This window comes from Rhamphochromis longiceps, linkage group LG17 (assembly GCF_057381845.1).
Source record: "Rhamphochromis longiceps isolate RC_006_pf linkage group LG17, R_longiceps_female_GT1.1, whole genome shotgun sequence".
Lineage (NCBI taxonomy): Eukaryota > Metazoa > Chordata > Actinopteri > Cichliformes > Cichlidae > Rhamphochromis > Rhamphochromis longiceps.
In genome coordinates this window covers 18,822,894-18,837,046 of record NC_140573.1, presented here as the reverse complement: position 1 = coordinate 18,837,046, position 14,153 = coordinate 18,822,894, and the positions used below count along the sequence as shown (strand labels likewise).

Here is a 14,153-nt window from a genome sequence, read left to right as displayed (position 1 = left end):
CAGGGACCTTCACAGTTAGCGATCAGGTGTTTGAGTCTGTGAGAGCTGAACCTTACAGGTATCTGCTGTGAGGTTTCTCCTGCCTCCTCTCAAGCAGAGATGGAGAAAAATGGCAGGGAGGTGGATTTCCTGTGTTTGTGGATGGTGAGGAAGCAAGATGTGAAGAGCACAAAGTGCGTCATTGTGCTGGAATGTGTCGCTGCAGGAGGAGCCGAACCTGCTGGAGGTTCATCCACCATCACAGTCAGCTGATGATGACTCTGACACTGCGATGAAGATAACGATGCCTTCGTGTCCGGGTGCTTGGTCACTTCAGAGCCTCGTTATGCCTCGTTAAGCCTCGCTGTAGTGCTGACACTGAGCTGATTAGAAATAACGAGTGTTTCTGTGTGAACTTCTCCCTCCATCACCGATAACGCAGCCCTCGCCTTTCTGCACTCGGCCTTCATCTCACACTTAGCTTCACATGAAAGTCCACGTCCAGAACGGCAGGGCTAACTTTGGTTCTGACCCCAGACCGCAGGAAGTGATGCAGCCCTGTAACTATCACTCTGTACTCACATTAGCCTCCTTAGAGCTTTTCTTAATGCTTCCTGTGTGTGAACACGGTTTTAATTAACTGTCACAAAAATTTATGTTGAACGTTTAGGTGGAGGCAAATGGAGCATCAACAGGACACGCAGAGCCTTCGGCGGAGCACACAAGCAATTATGAATGTAGACAACGAGAGGGTCAAACGGGGCATCCTGTTAGGCTCAGTCAGCTCTTTCAGCTTCAGAGGATCTCACCCACTGTGCTCCAGACCCCGCCTCTTCCAGCTGAAACCCAGACTGAAATCGGTTCATTTCACCTGTGAGGTAAAAACACCCTCTGACTCTGCCTGCTCACTGAGGCCTCATAGTTGATTTTAGGTGAGATAAGTAAACTACACACATACCTGCTAATCAGTAACATCCAGATAAAATCCCAAAACTAGAGCTCAAACTTACAGTAACTTCACAGCAGCCAAATTATTGGTCAGATATTTGCATTAAAAAGCTCCAGCAGTCTCTTAGTTATTTAATATATTGTCTCTTCAGTCCTTAGCTTCACTTTCACCTTTGGTTCTAAGAGTTTATAATGTTCTCTTACGGTCTCGTGTCCAGTGTCATTTCCACATCTTACGTTAGAAAACGCAAACATATTCCTCCTTAACTTAGCTTCACTGGTGTCCCTTCAAGTTTAGGATTAATACTAAGATTTAACTGATTGATTGGGCTGGCTCATGTTCACACTCTTGTCAGATCACATGATCACATGACCCCAATAACTGAGACGATCGAGCTTTGAGTTTCTGGGATGTATTACCATTTCATATTTGACATGTCCAAACTTTACATTCAAATCTTTGCTCAAGGCTCATTTTTCTTCTCTGGACTTTAATCCACACTAAACCTCGACCTCCTTTAATTGTTTTGTTTTCCATTAGCTTTTAATTTTGGCTTCCTGTGAAGCACTTTGGTAAATTGCGGTTGTAAATTTGCTATATAAATAAACGTGACCTTGACCTTTAACTGTGTTAGGTTATTCATGTGTGTGTGTTTCCTGTTGAGGTTAATAGTTTCTTGTTATTGCTGCTTCCTGCTCATTATTGTCATCTGTGTCTCTTTACCCTGCTGTGTTAGCTTCTCTTGCTTTCCCTCGTGTGTATAAATAGTCCAGTCTTCTTAGTCTTTGTCTCAGTGTCTGTTTACTTCCTTGCACATCTCCAGCCAGATTGATTAGTTCATTGTATTTTGGGTTTTTCATCAGCTAAAAAGCTATTAACCTTCATGCTTCATGACACCAACAGCACCAACACAGGTCCATTTAGCTGAGGTGAAGCCTAGCAGACAGCTAGCAGCTGCAGCTGCTACATGTTTCTAATATCTTACCTTTTTTTTTCTCTTTGGCATGTATATTAATAAAAGTTTCCTGATTCCTGAGTTGACTGGCTTTTTCTTCGTAGATATCTTAAAGTGAAGGTCGCTGAGCTGTGTGACTGCAGTGTGAGCAGATTGTAAAGCGGCGATCAGAGACTGAGGCCTTTTTATTGTCGTCTTCCTGCTGACAGATGATGGCCGGGAATCGTCCCAGAGAAACAATCGCATGGCGTGTCTACGGTCAGTCCAGCTGCTCACTGAGTCACACCTGATTTACCTGATGTGATTCTGCGAGCAGCGTCTGGTCCTGCAGCAGAGAAGGTGGAAAGGCTCGCCTCCTCCTCTGCAGTGGGAGGATTGTGCTGGAGGACAGGTGTCGGGGGATTTGTGGGAGCAGGCGTGCAGAAAGCCAATATGAGCTGGAAATGGGGAAGAATCCATGCGTGCTGTTTTGGAATGAATTGAAACCTGCAGAAGGCGTATTGATTCACGTCCCGGCCCCTCCGCCCACCCTCCCCTCCCGCTTTGTTTTTCGCTCACTGACTGATGGCAATGGACGGCGATAGGGCTGGGTATCGTCACTGATTTCTAGAATCGATTCAATTCCGATTCACAAGGTCCCAAATCGATTCGATCCACGATTCGATTTAATTCGATTCGATTCGATTTAAATCTGGGAAATTTTGACAGTCAGAAGTATAATTCAGATCAGAACATTTACATATTTTTGTATCTATAAAAAGGAAGCTGACACTCGCAAGACTTTATCCAAGGTGTGAGCATCACAGCAGATGCCTTTGTGTCAAAGTAGCTGAAGATAAAACACAGAAAAACATGAAGGTGATTTTCCTGGCCTGGGATTTTATAAAAATATTCTGCAGTACATCAAAAACGAAAGAAAACCATTAATTAATGAACATTACCTCTGACGTTACAGCGGTTTTATTAGACACACGGCTAAGCATTTTGCATTTTGAATAATATTAAAAAGTTTAAATTTGTTCAGTATTGAACAGCAGAAATGAGGCTTTCTTTTCGGAAGAATGTAAAAGGGAAAAAAACAGCGGCCGACAGCGCTGTAAACAACAGTAGACTTGTGCATAACAAGCAAGCGAATAATGAAGAAAGCGAAACTGTTCGAGAGAGAGAGAGAGAGAGGGTGGGAGGGAGAGAGGGGGAGGGAGAGAGGGAGAGAGAGAGAGCTGCGCATCGCAATGGAAGCAAAACAGTAAAAGAGTGAATTCATGACGATGTTTATGTGAAGCGTTTGGATCTTCTTTTGCTGCTGGTTCGGTCAATATTGTTTGGAGAGAGATCAAACTAACAGCTTTAGAATCAGCGCATAAAGGGCGTGAACACAAAGCGCGGACCCGGATCAGCGAGCTGTCGGCTTTCAGCCCCGACTGTGAGAAAGGCGACATCTAACTGATTCTGATCCGCGGGTCGCGCTGTGTGTTTAAGTCTATGTGCAGAATCCCTGTACCTGCTCTCATTTACTGTTTGGTGGTTCTTGAAATTTTGTGAGATGTCACCAGAGATTCTGGCATTTCGGACAAAATAAATTTATATTAAAAAATCGATTCAGGATTTTAATGAATCGATTTTACGTTATCCAAGCCAGAATCGATTTTAATCGATGAATCGATTATAAAAACCCACCCCTAGACGGCGATGATGGAGAGGAAGGCGGTGACCTCTGGCTCCTCTCAGCTGAAGTTTAACTGCAGACAGAATGAATTTGTGTCTGACGGCTGGAGGTCGCCAACAGAGTGAACCTGCTGTCACTCGGCTTTCTCTGCAAACACTCAAAGTGAGATAAATATGAAAAATATATTTGCTCTCTCCTCCTGTAGAGCCTCTGACTGCGACAGCCTCCAATTCTGCAGCACGATTGAAAACGCTGTCAGTCTGTTCTTTCAGCCGCACGTGAGAAAGGAAAAGTCACAATTTCAGGCTTTATTTCTGAGTCTGTTAAAAAATTGTCTTCAGATCAGATTTAAAGATGGTAGTTGATATTTTTACAGCTATGTGTTCAGGCTGGCCTCACTTTCATTGGAGTTTTCCTGCAATGAAGGCATAAATGAAAAGTTTAACTCATTAAATTTTAAGTGAATTCACTTTAAAATAAAAGGAAAATAAAGGAAAATAAGATGTTTGATTACAGATGTGTCAGAGTCCTGTTTCGCTGACGCAGTGTTTCAGGTTGGGGACTTTCTTGGTTTTCCTTGTGTTGTGCTTTATCTTCGTTTCCCAGTGATCATTTTGGTTTTTATTGTTCTGCCTATATTTTGCTCCTTGGCTCTGTTCTTGGTAGTTTAGTTCCTCTTATGTCAGTTTCTGTTTTGATTGTTTTTTGGTTTTTGTGCCTGCTGTTCAGTTTTACTTTCCTTTGTCTCGTTTTCACAGATTTTTTTTGCTGCTGTGTCTCATTCCCAGTTTCCCTCGTGTATGTAGCCCAGTCAGGACTTTGCTCTGTGTCCCTGCATCATTATCCCTCCCATCATGCTTCTGGTTCATGATTCTCCTGAACGTCTTGGGTTTTTGTACCTCTTGGATTCAGTTTTCTTGTGCATTATTTTCACAGACTGTCATTAAAAGTACGCTTTGAGTTTTCATCCTTGTTGGGTCCACAACCACACGCTCCCGAACCGGATGGAAAGAAAAACGGACCCCTCCAACTCCTTTAAAGAAAACATGATCACAGCTGGAAACTGACTCTGTTTTATGCTCTGTTACGTTCAGCCTCTGCGTTATTATGATGGAGCTGCTCCTGGGTGGAGGTAGGAGGTGTGTGCTGTTTAGAACAGTGTTAAGCTGCTTTGGTTTAGCTGGCTTAGCTGCTTGTTTTCAGTAGTTTTGTCTCCGTGACACATGAGGTCATCATGAGATTATAGTCATCGCTCCCTGCCTGAGAAACAGCTCTTTCATCTTTTCTAATAGTTTGTATCAGGCAGGAGGTGAGGTCCAAACACGATGCGATCCATGGTCCCCTGATGATCCTCAGACTTTGCACACTGGACATGTAAAAATTTGTGCAAATGTTTTGCCTTTTAAAAATATTTTTCGGACTCACTGTTCACACCGACCACATAATTTTGCTTGATGAATTTGCAGTATTCATTTCCCCCCTGCAAATAAACAGATCTGACCAATTAGATCACTGAATTTGGCAACAAGTGTGCTCGTAGCTCGAAACATACACCGGTACACAACAAACTGAATTATTTAATTTTCCCATTTAAACTGTAGTGCTGTGATTACAGGGGAGACTCCTCTGCACTCTCATATTGGAAGGAAGCTGGAAAGCAGGTCTGTGATGTAGAGTAGTGATATCCCCTCTTTAAAGACGTGGTGATATTATTGCTACAAAGAGAAGCATGTTGGACTTCCTGATATTGTTTGACTGTTGGTGTGTTTGGTGCTTTGTGCTCGCTTTTCTTTGCTGATGTTTTAAAAGAGCGGTTGAAGAGCTTGGCACCATCAGCTCAACTACGACCGAGCTGTCTTCTAGTTTGGATACTTCTGACTCTTCTACTGCAAACCACTGCAGAAGCAAAGCCTTCATCGTGATGCTCGGCAGCGTGAAAACGGACTGACGTGGTGACACCACAGCAGCTTTTTCAGAGACAGTCCAGTCTGATCAAAGTGAAAGCAAACTTTCTGCATGTGACGTTTCCATCAACAGTTCTCTGAGCCGGACCAGGCGGGGTGAATTGGGGTGAATGTAGTGTTTGTGTGGATGATGAATGGTGGTTCTGTATTCTGTCCCCTCAGCTGAGTAAAGAGCTGCGTGGTTGTCAGGTTATTTTCTGTGGATGACTTTTGTGTCTGTAGGAGGTCATATCTGCAAATGTGATCTCTGTGAAGTCACTGAAGCTGCGACGACTCTGTGAGGAAAACAACAGCACGTAAAGGAGCAGGAGGACATATTGGAAAAATGACTCAGGACCAGCACGCCCTCTGCACGTCGTGCTTCGAGTAGAGGAACTGTGAAAACGTGACCTGCAGTGTTTTTGTCGTGAAGCATGCAGAGAAGGAAAAATGAAAGATGGCTTCAGGAGGAGCAGCAAGCAGTTCCTCTCTTTAAATCCCTCGACAGGAGGAGCAGTCAGAGATCTAGTGACACCTCCTCCACCTGCTGGACTAGTTCGTTAAACCTAAAGTTCTATTTGCAGACAAATGTCACCTGTTAGTCAGTGAAGACCTGTCCTGATGACATGTCTAAGTTTTTTTTACCTTCATTGACTTGGATGTTTAAAAGCACACCTGTCAGGTGAGGGGTGGCTCATTAAACCCTCCCCTACTTCCTGCTCCTCTCCGCTCCAAAATTTCCACAGTGAACTTCATGTTTGATTCAGTCTGACCTGAGACCAGGAACTCACCAGAAAAGAGTTCACCGAGGAGGCACTCCCTGCTGAACAGAGAGATGGTCTGTGGAGGTCAGTGGTCCTCAGAGTTCTCACATTAAACCTCATTAGTCAGTGTGAATTAAATCTTTCTTTTTAAAGCTCGTTTTGGTGCTGGTGACTCTGAAGAGCTAATGTCCGGCCCATCTTGACCTCTGACCTTGAACCCTTTAAAGTGGCAGTAAAACCATAATGGAGCCATTAAAGACACTTGGATCCTCGCTGACCACAGAAAAAGCAGAAATGAGAGCTGCAGAGGCAGAGGGAGGGAGTGGAAGTTTAATTTGCTCTGCAGACTGAGAGGTAATTAAAAGAGACTGACCTAATTAAGTTAGAGAGCCGGGACTCTCCCTCTGAATTACACTGTGAGACTCCACTGTCACTGTTTAATCACTGCAGCCACTTCACTTTAAAAGCCACTTTCTAACCACCAGATTACAGTTCAGATAACAGCTGGTATTTATTAGGAAGACGTACAGAGATCAAAATAAACTGCAGCGTGTAATCCTGGAGCTTAAAGAGATTAAATCATGTACGATGGAGCATTATGGACTTAAACACCCATAAAGACAACAGCAGTAGCTCCTCAGAGGTCTCATCCTGTAAAGTCAGGCTTCACATCGACACCAATGTGTGCTTTATTCAATTTTTTCCTGCACACAAACGATCACAGGGTCATGGTGGAAAGGGTGGAAAAGAGTGGAGTTTCCGCTCCCGCAAATATCTTGGGGTCCTGTTCATAAATGAGGGGTGAATGAAGGGTCTGCAGTGATGTGGGTGATGTACTGGTGTGTTTTCTGAGTTTTCTTCCCTCATCTGTGACTGTGAGCTGTGGGCAGACACCAAAACAGGAGAGTGAGGATACAGGTGGACGGTGTGAGCTTCCTCCAGAGTCTCAGCCGTAGAGAGCCTGAAGAACTGCTGCTCCTCCACATCAAAAGGAGTCAGCATCTGAACAGGAGCCTCCTACACCATCCCACGGGAAGTGACTGCCAGGTGCTTGGACAGACAGACGGACGGATGGATGGACAGATGGATGGGTGGATGATGAACTGACATGAAACTTCATGGGAGTGGGGGATCATTGAAGAATTAGTAGGGCCATCAGACAGGAAGTTACAGAGATGAGGATAGAGTTCCTGTGGGTTCTTGTGATCTTTTGGGGTTTTTTGGTTCCGGATAATAAACATGAAGCTGTGTGAGAAACCGGGACTGGAACCAATTCATCTCAGGACTTAAGTCTGAGATGATTTCCCTCTTGTGTTTTCAGTGCATGTCACACATTAACTGGCACATCTTCTGAAGGTTTATGTGATGTTCATGAAGGAAAAGAGAAGTACCAAGTCACCTCTCACACTGGCAGTGACACAAATGCACACTAAATAACCACAAAGGAAGAAGAAACCAAGAAAAAGCACTCAAGAAACACAAACACAAGCTGTTCTCATTCCTCTGGGTTCAATTAGACAGACTTGTCAAAGCTAGTGGCATGGCTCATTTACACACAAGATGTCCTTCATTAGGAAAATTATGCTAATCAGCAGTGGGACAAAACACAACAACAGAATAGGCCAAACTAGATGTGCACAAAGCTCTCCTGACTGACTAACCTGTGACTTACGCCAACACTATCCCTGCAAACTCAAGCTGAAACTGCTGCGTGCAGTGCACAGCAACAGCATAAAGATTTAAACAAAGCCAAGCACAGAGACTGCACTGCTCTACCTGATGAGCAAAGCGGCTTTCAGCTTTTTTAATTGAACACTCGTAGAAACAAATCTGCTGCTGGGTCTGAAATATGCAAGCTGCGGCTTGAAACATGAGTTTGAGCCCAGAGCGAAAATCTTCAAGCAGCAATTAGCAGAGAAGGATTTTTGTTTGAAACAGGCAGAGCACAAGTCAGCTGCAATTGATGGAAACTCAGCTCAGACTTCAGACTCCTTTTGAGCTGTTTAAACTCCAAACTGCAGCTCGGTCACATGGCCAGACACACATATCTTTATGCTGATGTCAGCTCCTCTGCAGCTCCCACTGACACTGACAATGATTTTATTTTAACCCTTTAAGACCTACCATAGAACCAAGTCCGCCAGAGCTTATATTATATTTTTACCTGCTGTGGAGCCATTTTTGGGAGCATTTCAAGTTGCTATACATCAATACAACCATTATAGCCCAGATTTTAATAATATGTATTCATTAAGTGCATAGTAATTACATAAATTGCAAAAAAGTGCAATAAACTACAAAAAAATTGAAAATCGTTTTTGATTTTTTAACATATATTTGTAGTTAGAGAAATTTAAGAGTCTTATCCCTCAAAACTGTAAATACAAAAAAGTTGCACAAAATAGTTTCCTACCACAGGAAATTTATTTTGAGTGTCTTCATAGTTTTATTTTTGAAATACACCAATTTTTATACACTGCAGGAAAAACGAAAATAAATATTATACTGCAAATTTGCAAAAAAGCAGCATATGCATCAAAATAAACTATTTCCAGCAGTGCAATATGAGTCCTAAGCATCCCAGAAACGACACAGAAAGTCATAAAGTCAAAGATAACTTTTAAAAAGAGCAGTATAGGCCCTGAGGCCCTGATCGCAAAAAAGACTACATTTCCGCGAAAATGACGTCACTTCCGGTTTCGGGCAGGTAATGGCGGAAATGCAAAAGTTCGCGCTGACGTCTATTCCAACGTAGGAAGTGTTTTGAACAGCTGATCAGATCGGTAAAGCGTGTTTCTGGAATATTATGTTTTTGTTCCTGCAAGCGCTTTTTATGCAGTTTTTGCATAGCTTTATGTGGAAGGAAACCGTGACCTAGGACAAGCTGATGGCATCAGATGTAAGTACAACTCCTCCGGTTTCATATGCAAAACAAATTTTTGCGCTAGCTTACGTGGTTGCAGTGCTACTGGGATTTAAAAATAGTTACGCATAACAGAGCGTTCCCGCTCCGATCGGCTCTAAAGGGTTAATGGTGTACAAAGCACTAAATTAGATCCAGGATATATTATAGAGCCACTAAAACCACATTCACACTCTGCACTCTTGGCTGTACCACATCATCGCACACACGAACTCTGGAGACCCATGCTGCTCTGGGAAATCAAATTAAACCTGCATCTACACCCCATTATCAGCATGAGCAGCTAATGCCAGCAGAGCAATGTCCAGCTACCGCAGGAAAAATTGCTTTTAAGGAGAAAAACCAGTTTTAAACACACTGGTCTGGATCGGCACACAAATGTAATGGGCTCTTCCTTTGGCTCGCTCAGCCCGTGACCACGAAGAAGAAACAAAAACAAAGAGCAGAAACAGCAAAACGTTTGAGAAGCTTCTCGTAGTTCTGTCAAGTCACAAAGTCCGAACAAAGATTCAGATTTTCATCCAATATCTAAGTGAGTGGAAAAAAGCAGAAAACAAACAGACAAAATAAGCAAAAAGTGATGTGAAAGACAAAAAAGACACAAAATGAGACAAAGTGATCAAGATTCACAGATTCATGAAGTTCAGCTCAGAGCTGCTACTGACAGACACTTTAACAAACCATCAATCAATTAATCGCCAATCAGTCGTGCAGGCAGCAGATACCTTTGCGCTTGCAAAAGTCCAACATGGAGACTTTCTGTGTGTCCTGGAAGACATCATTAAGAGAACCGTGAACTTTCAAAGCCTCTGCTGATGTCACAGAGGTGATCGGAGAGCTTTGATTGGGCTCTGATGTGTTTCAGGTAAAGTCTTTGATGGTGTTCCAGAGGACCTTCAGGACTTCGCAAGGGAGGGTGAGGAGGTTTTAGAGCCTATAGTGAAGGTTGTAGAGGATTTAACGACCTTCTGGGGATCCATACATCATTGTTACAGTGTTTACCTGCAGTTTATTTAGACCAGAACTCAGCCAATCAGAATCCAGGGCCAGCTCCCTGCAGAAGCATTCGTAGTGAGGCTGGATGGAAACAGCATGTGTCCTTCTCATATTTCGTGTGGTCTCTCGTGGAAACACGGCTGCAGGAGATGGGAGGTAATGATCATAAATACGGTGGAAAGGTCAGAGCATGAATCTCTGAGAGCGGCTGCAGCGTCAGTCCTCACCTGTCCTCTGCATCTCTGTCCTCAGGTGGTGCCAGGGTGGGTAGGAGTGTGTCGTTTCTGCTGCTTTGCTGTTCAGCAGTACTGCAGCACTGCGACAGCTGCTCTCCCTAGGCCTCATAATGGCAATATCAGTCAGAGCTGATTCATTACAGGCAGACACCAGAGAGTAGCCCGAGTCCCAAGTCTAAAGACGTCTCACACTGGCTCTAAAGTCAAGACAGCACATCATTCATTCATGACTCTTCTTTATCCTTTCAAACCTGCACAATCCTTTATTTTTCATTATTGAAGAGATGCAGGAGCAGACACCCTCAGGATTTCTGTTTTTTTTTTCTTTGTTAGCAATTTCATCCAACTAGGACTCATTAAACACCTCAGACAGAGAGGAACAAGACTACAAGTCTGCAACGGCAGGAGTTTAAGTTTAATGTGAGATTTGTATTTCATAAAATTGTGTAAAGCGTGTAGTCCTGGAGGCTCAGACAGACTGATATTTAAATGGACAGATTTGTTTCAAATCACCTTAGTGAAGCTGTGGACGGATTACGGAATCAACCTTAGCACAAAGCCCTGATGCAAGCTTTACTGGGAAACGCATGAGACGACACACACACACGCACACACACGCAGCAGTGATAAAAGTATACAAAGTGACCACAAAGACACAAAATGACCACATGCACAGATTTCCTGAGCTGATGAGCACAAAATAAAGTTTAAACCATGCTGCAGAGAAACTTTCCTCGCTGTCTTTCTTCTCTCAGCATTTTATTGACGTGTTTTCAGTGGAACCAAAGGTTCAGCTTTCATTTTTTATTCCAGGAGCATTTTTTATTCATTTTTTATTCTTTCTTCTTCTTCTTCTTCTTCTTCTTCTTCATCTCTTCCTGTGGTTCTTCCCTCCAGCTGCTTCATCAAATGACCTGAAATCAGTAAGACCTCCCTGACCATCAGAGAGAGCAGAGCATTGTGGGATACCAGCTGACTCAATGAATCTCTCATCAGACAGAAAGTATCAGGTAGGTCCAGGAGCTCATTCACTTTTCAGGATGGCTCACACTAGTCCACACTACAAAACTAGCTGCGACCAGACCAACGTGGACTCCACTCATTCATTCACTCATTCATTCAGTCTCAGCTCAGAGAAACAAAAGAGGACTGCTATTAGGTTTATATTGTGGATTGTCATTTATGCTTAGAAATATGTACCCATATATGCTTAGAGTTTTATAATCGATTGCATATTGATAGGATGTCTGATCCTTAGCAGTCTGCAAAGACTCTGTGTGCTTCCCAGAGCACCCTGGCATACACACACACATCTTACGGTCATGAGAGAGGTCGTACCTTCTCTTACTGATTCATGGTATAGGAGGACACCTACTCTGTATTTGTTTAAGTATAAGAGCCCTTTGTGTAGGTGGACCGCTGGACTCCTGGCACCAGCTTTGGGGAGTCGTTCACAGGGTCACATCTTGACACCCCCCCCCCCCCTGCACACACACACACACACGACACACAGACATGGAACTCTTTGTTTAAATGTATGCCTATGTAAGACGTCATATGTTAATGAACGTATGCCTTAGTCATGTAACCGCAATAAAGAGCAGTGTTACGAGGGAGCAGACAAGAGCGACTGGAGTTCGAGCGTCAAGAACAGCGCTCGTCACAGTTCTCTCCCTCGTGCACGAGATCACACAAAGAGCTCTGCTTGGTGTCCAATGCTTTTTGCTGTTGTAGTAGAATTGTCTCGTTCCAGTGGTGGGTCTGTGCTAGACAGACCCAACAACTGCTTTATATATGGGCAGGGCTTATTGTAAGCAAAGTAGCTGCTGTGATGAACAGCTAACATTAGCTAACATCAGTTGGTTCACAGGGGATCAGAGCCGACCCTGAGCTTTCTTTCTTCAGGCTAAAGACAGACTCATTAGATGCTCTCAAATGGGGGTTCCTGCTAACAGCAGAGGTGCTCTGACTCCAGCTCCAACCGCTCTGAACTCTCAGAACTTTCCTTTGTTTCCTGAAACCAAGTGCTCTGCCTCTTCGTTTATTCACCCAGTCCAGAGTTTACAATGTGAGAATGAACACATTCAGTTTCTGCCACTTTGACAGCAGGTAAAACACAGTCATCAGTCTCAGTCACACAGGTCAAAGGTCAGAGTCCCTCAGTCCTTACCCCACCAGTGTAAATGTGCTCCTGTGTTTAGTTTTTTGGCAAATCTGCTTCACTGCCTCCACAGTCTTAAACCTAACAGCCCGTTCTGCTGCGTTCCACTGTTAGTCTTCAAGATCATATGATCAGTGTATTAGCAGTCAGGTGTGCAGCTCTGAGGGACTTGAGTGGAACCCTGGGCTGAATGTCATTTAGAAAGAGAAAAAAGACACTCATCAGCTGGAAAAGGAGGAGGGGAACCTCTCTTTAACAAAGAGCTCACACTGAGTCTGAAGAAACTCAACAACCTGCAGAGTCTTTATTCTGATTCAGGCCTTTTGATCTCCCTCTCTGTCTGCTCCGGTTCTGATGTTTTCCATCACATCCCTCGGTCTACTTCCTGCCATCGAGCCAACACTTTGTCTTTTTTCTGCTTTCAGTAAATGAATGCAATGCTTTTTGCCCCAGAGGCAATTTATCAGGAACAATGTGCCTTCAGAATTCATGTATCTGAAGGTAGAAATGGTCAGGGTGAAGTAAGACTCTGGGGTACCGAGTGTACTGTACTCAGTCTGTGTTTGAAAATGCAAAGGGTATGCTGAAGTTGGAGAGCGAATAATGACTTTTATGACCTGAAACATAAAGATTTGTACAAAGAGTTGATGTGGATTTATTGCTGTGGAACTGAAGACTTTTTGGTTGGGACCTGGAATTAATTCCGAGATTTGTTCAGGTCTTAGAGCTGAGCTTGTCTTTACTTTGGATGCAGTTGAACTTCATAACAGCCTTTATGTGGAACACAATTTGTGAATTGTTAAGTTAGTTAAAACTTGTTGGATTCAGTTTACAGCTTGTATTACTTTAACAGGGCCTGGGTGGTTTGGCTCTGGAACTTGGAGCTAATATATCTAACATGTAATATAGGATAATCAAACTTTATCTTGTTGGATACACTGGGACTTGATTTTGGACTTCATTTAGGAGTTGTTAGATTTGACATGTGGATTTGTGGGTTTTCATTTCAGTCTTGATTTGGAGCTGATGTTGGATTTGATGGACTTGATTTGGGATTTAGCAAACTAGATCATGGTCGTCATTTTGTGATTTAGTGGCCTTCGTGCGGGACTTGGACTTATTTCAGGGCCTATTTTCCGCTGATTTGGGTTTTGTTGGATTATGTTAGGGACATGGAACTTGATTATGGGCCTCGATAAAATGATTTGGGATTTCTTAGCCTTGATTTGGGACTTGTTTTTCCTGTTCTCAGACTTGATTTAGAGCTACTTACTACTTACTTTGGGCCTTGTCTGGATGTGACTCTTGTTCGATTTGATTTGGGATGTTCATGTGTTGCTCTGGAACTCCTTGGTGTAAATTTTGAACTTTCTGGATTTGATTTATAACCTGATGGGACTTGTTGCATGGCGCTGTTTGTTGACTCACCAAAGTTTTCTTTGCTTTATCTTCAGCTCTTTATTAATAACAGGAGCTTCATATGATGTATTTGTGCAGAGCGAGTCTTCATCTCCTTTGTTCTTGGCGGTTTCTTTCCTCCCACGTGGCTCCAAACATTCTTCTGATAAACACAAAGCCATA

General features: G+C 43.3%; 1 protein-coding gene and 1 long non-coding RNA gene across 4 annotated transcripts in view; one reads left to right on the top strand and one right to left on the bottom strand.

Annotated features, from left to right (window-relative positions):
- Positions 1-14,153, bottom strand: part of LOC146649564 (uncharacterized) — a 380,555-nt gene that overhangs the window by 227,458 nt on the left and 138,944 nt on the right. The window lies entirely within an intron of this gene.
- LOC146649569 (uncharacterized) overlaps positions 8,437-14,153 on the top strand; it is a 35,862-nt gene continuing 30,145 nt past the window's right edge. For all 3 annotated transcript variants that reach the window (XR_014908370.1, XR_014908368.1, XR_014908369.1), the window contains exons 1-2: positions 8,437-9,155; positions 11,309-11,421. This is a non-coding gene — a long non-coding RNA (uncharacterized LOC146649569). The remainder of the gene's footprint in view (positions 9,156-11,308; positions 11,422-14,153) is intronic.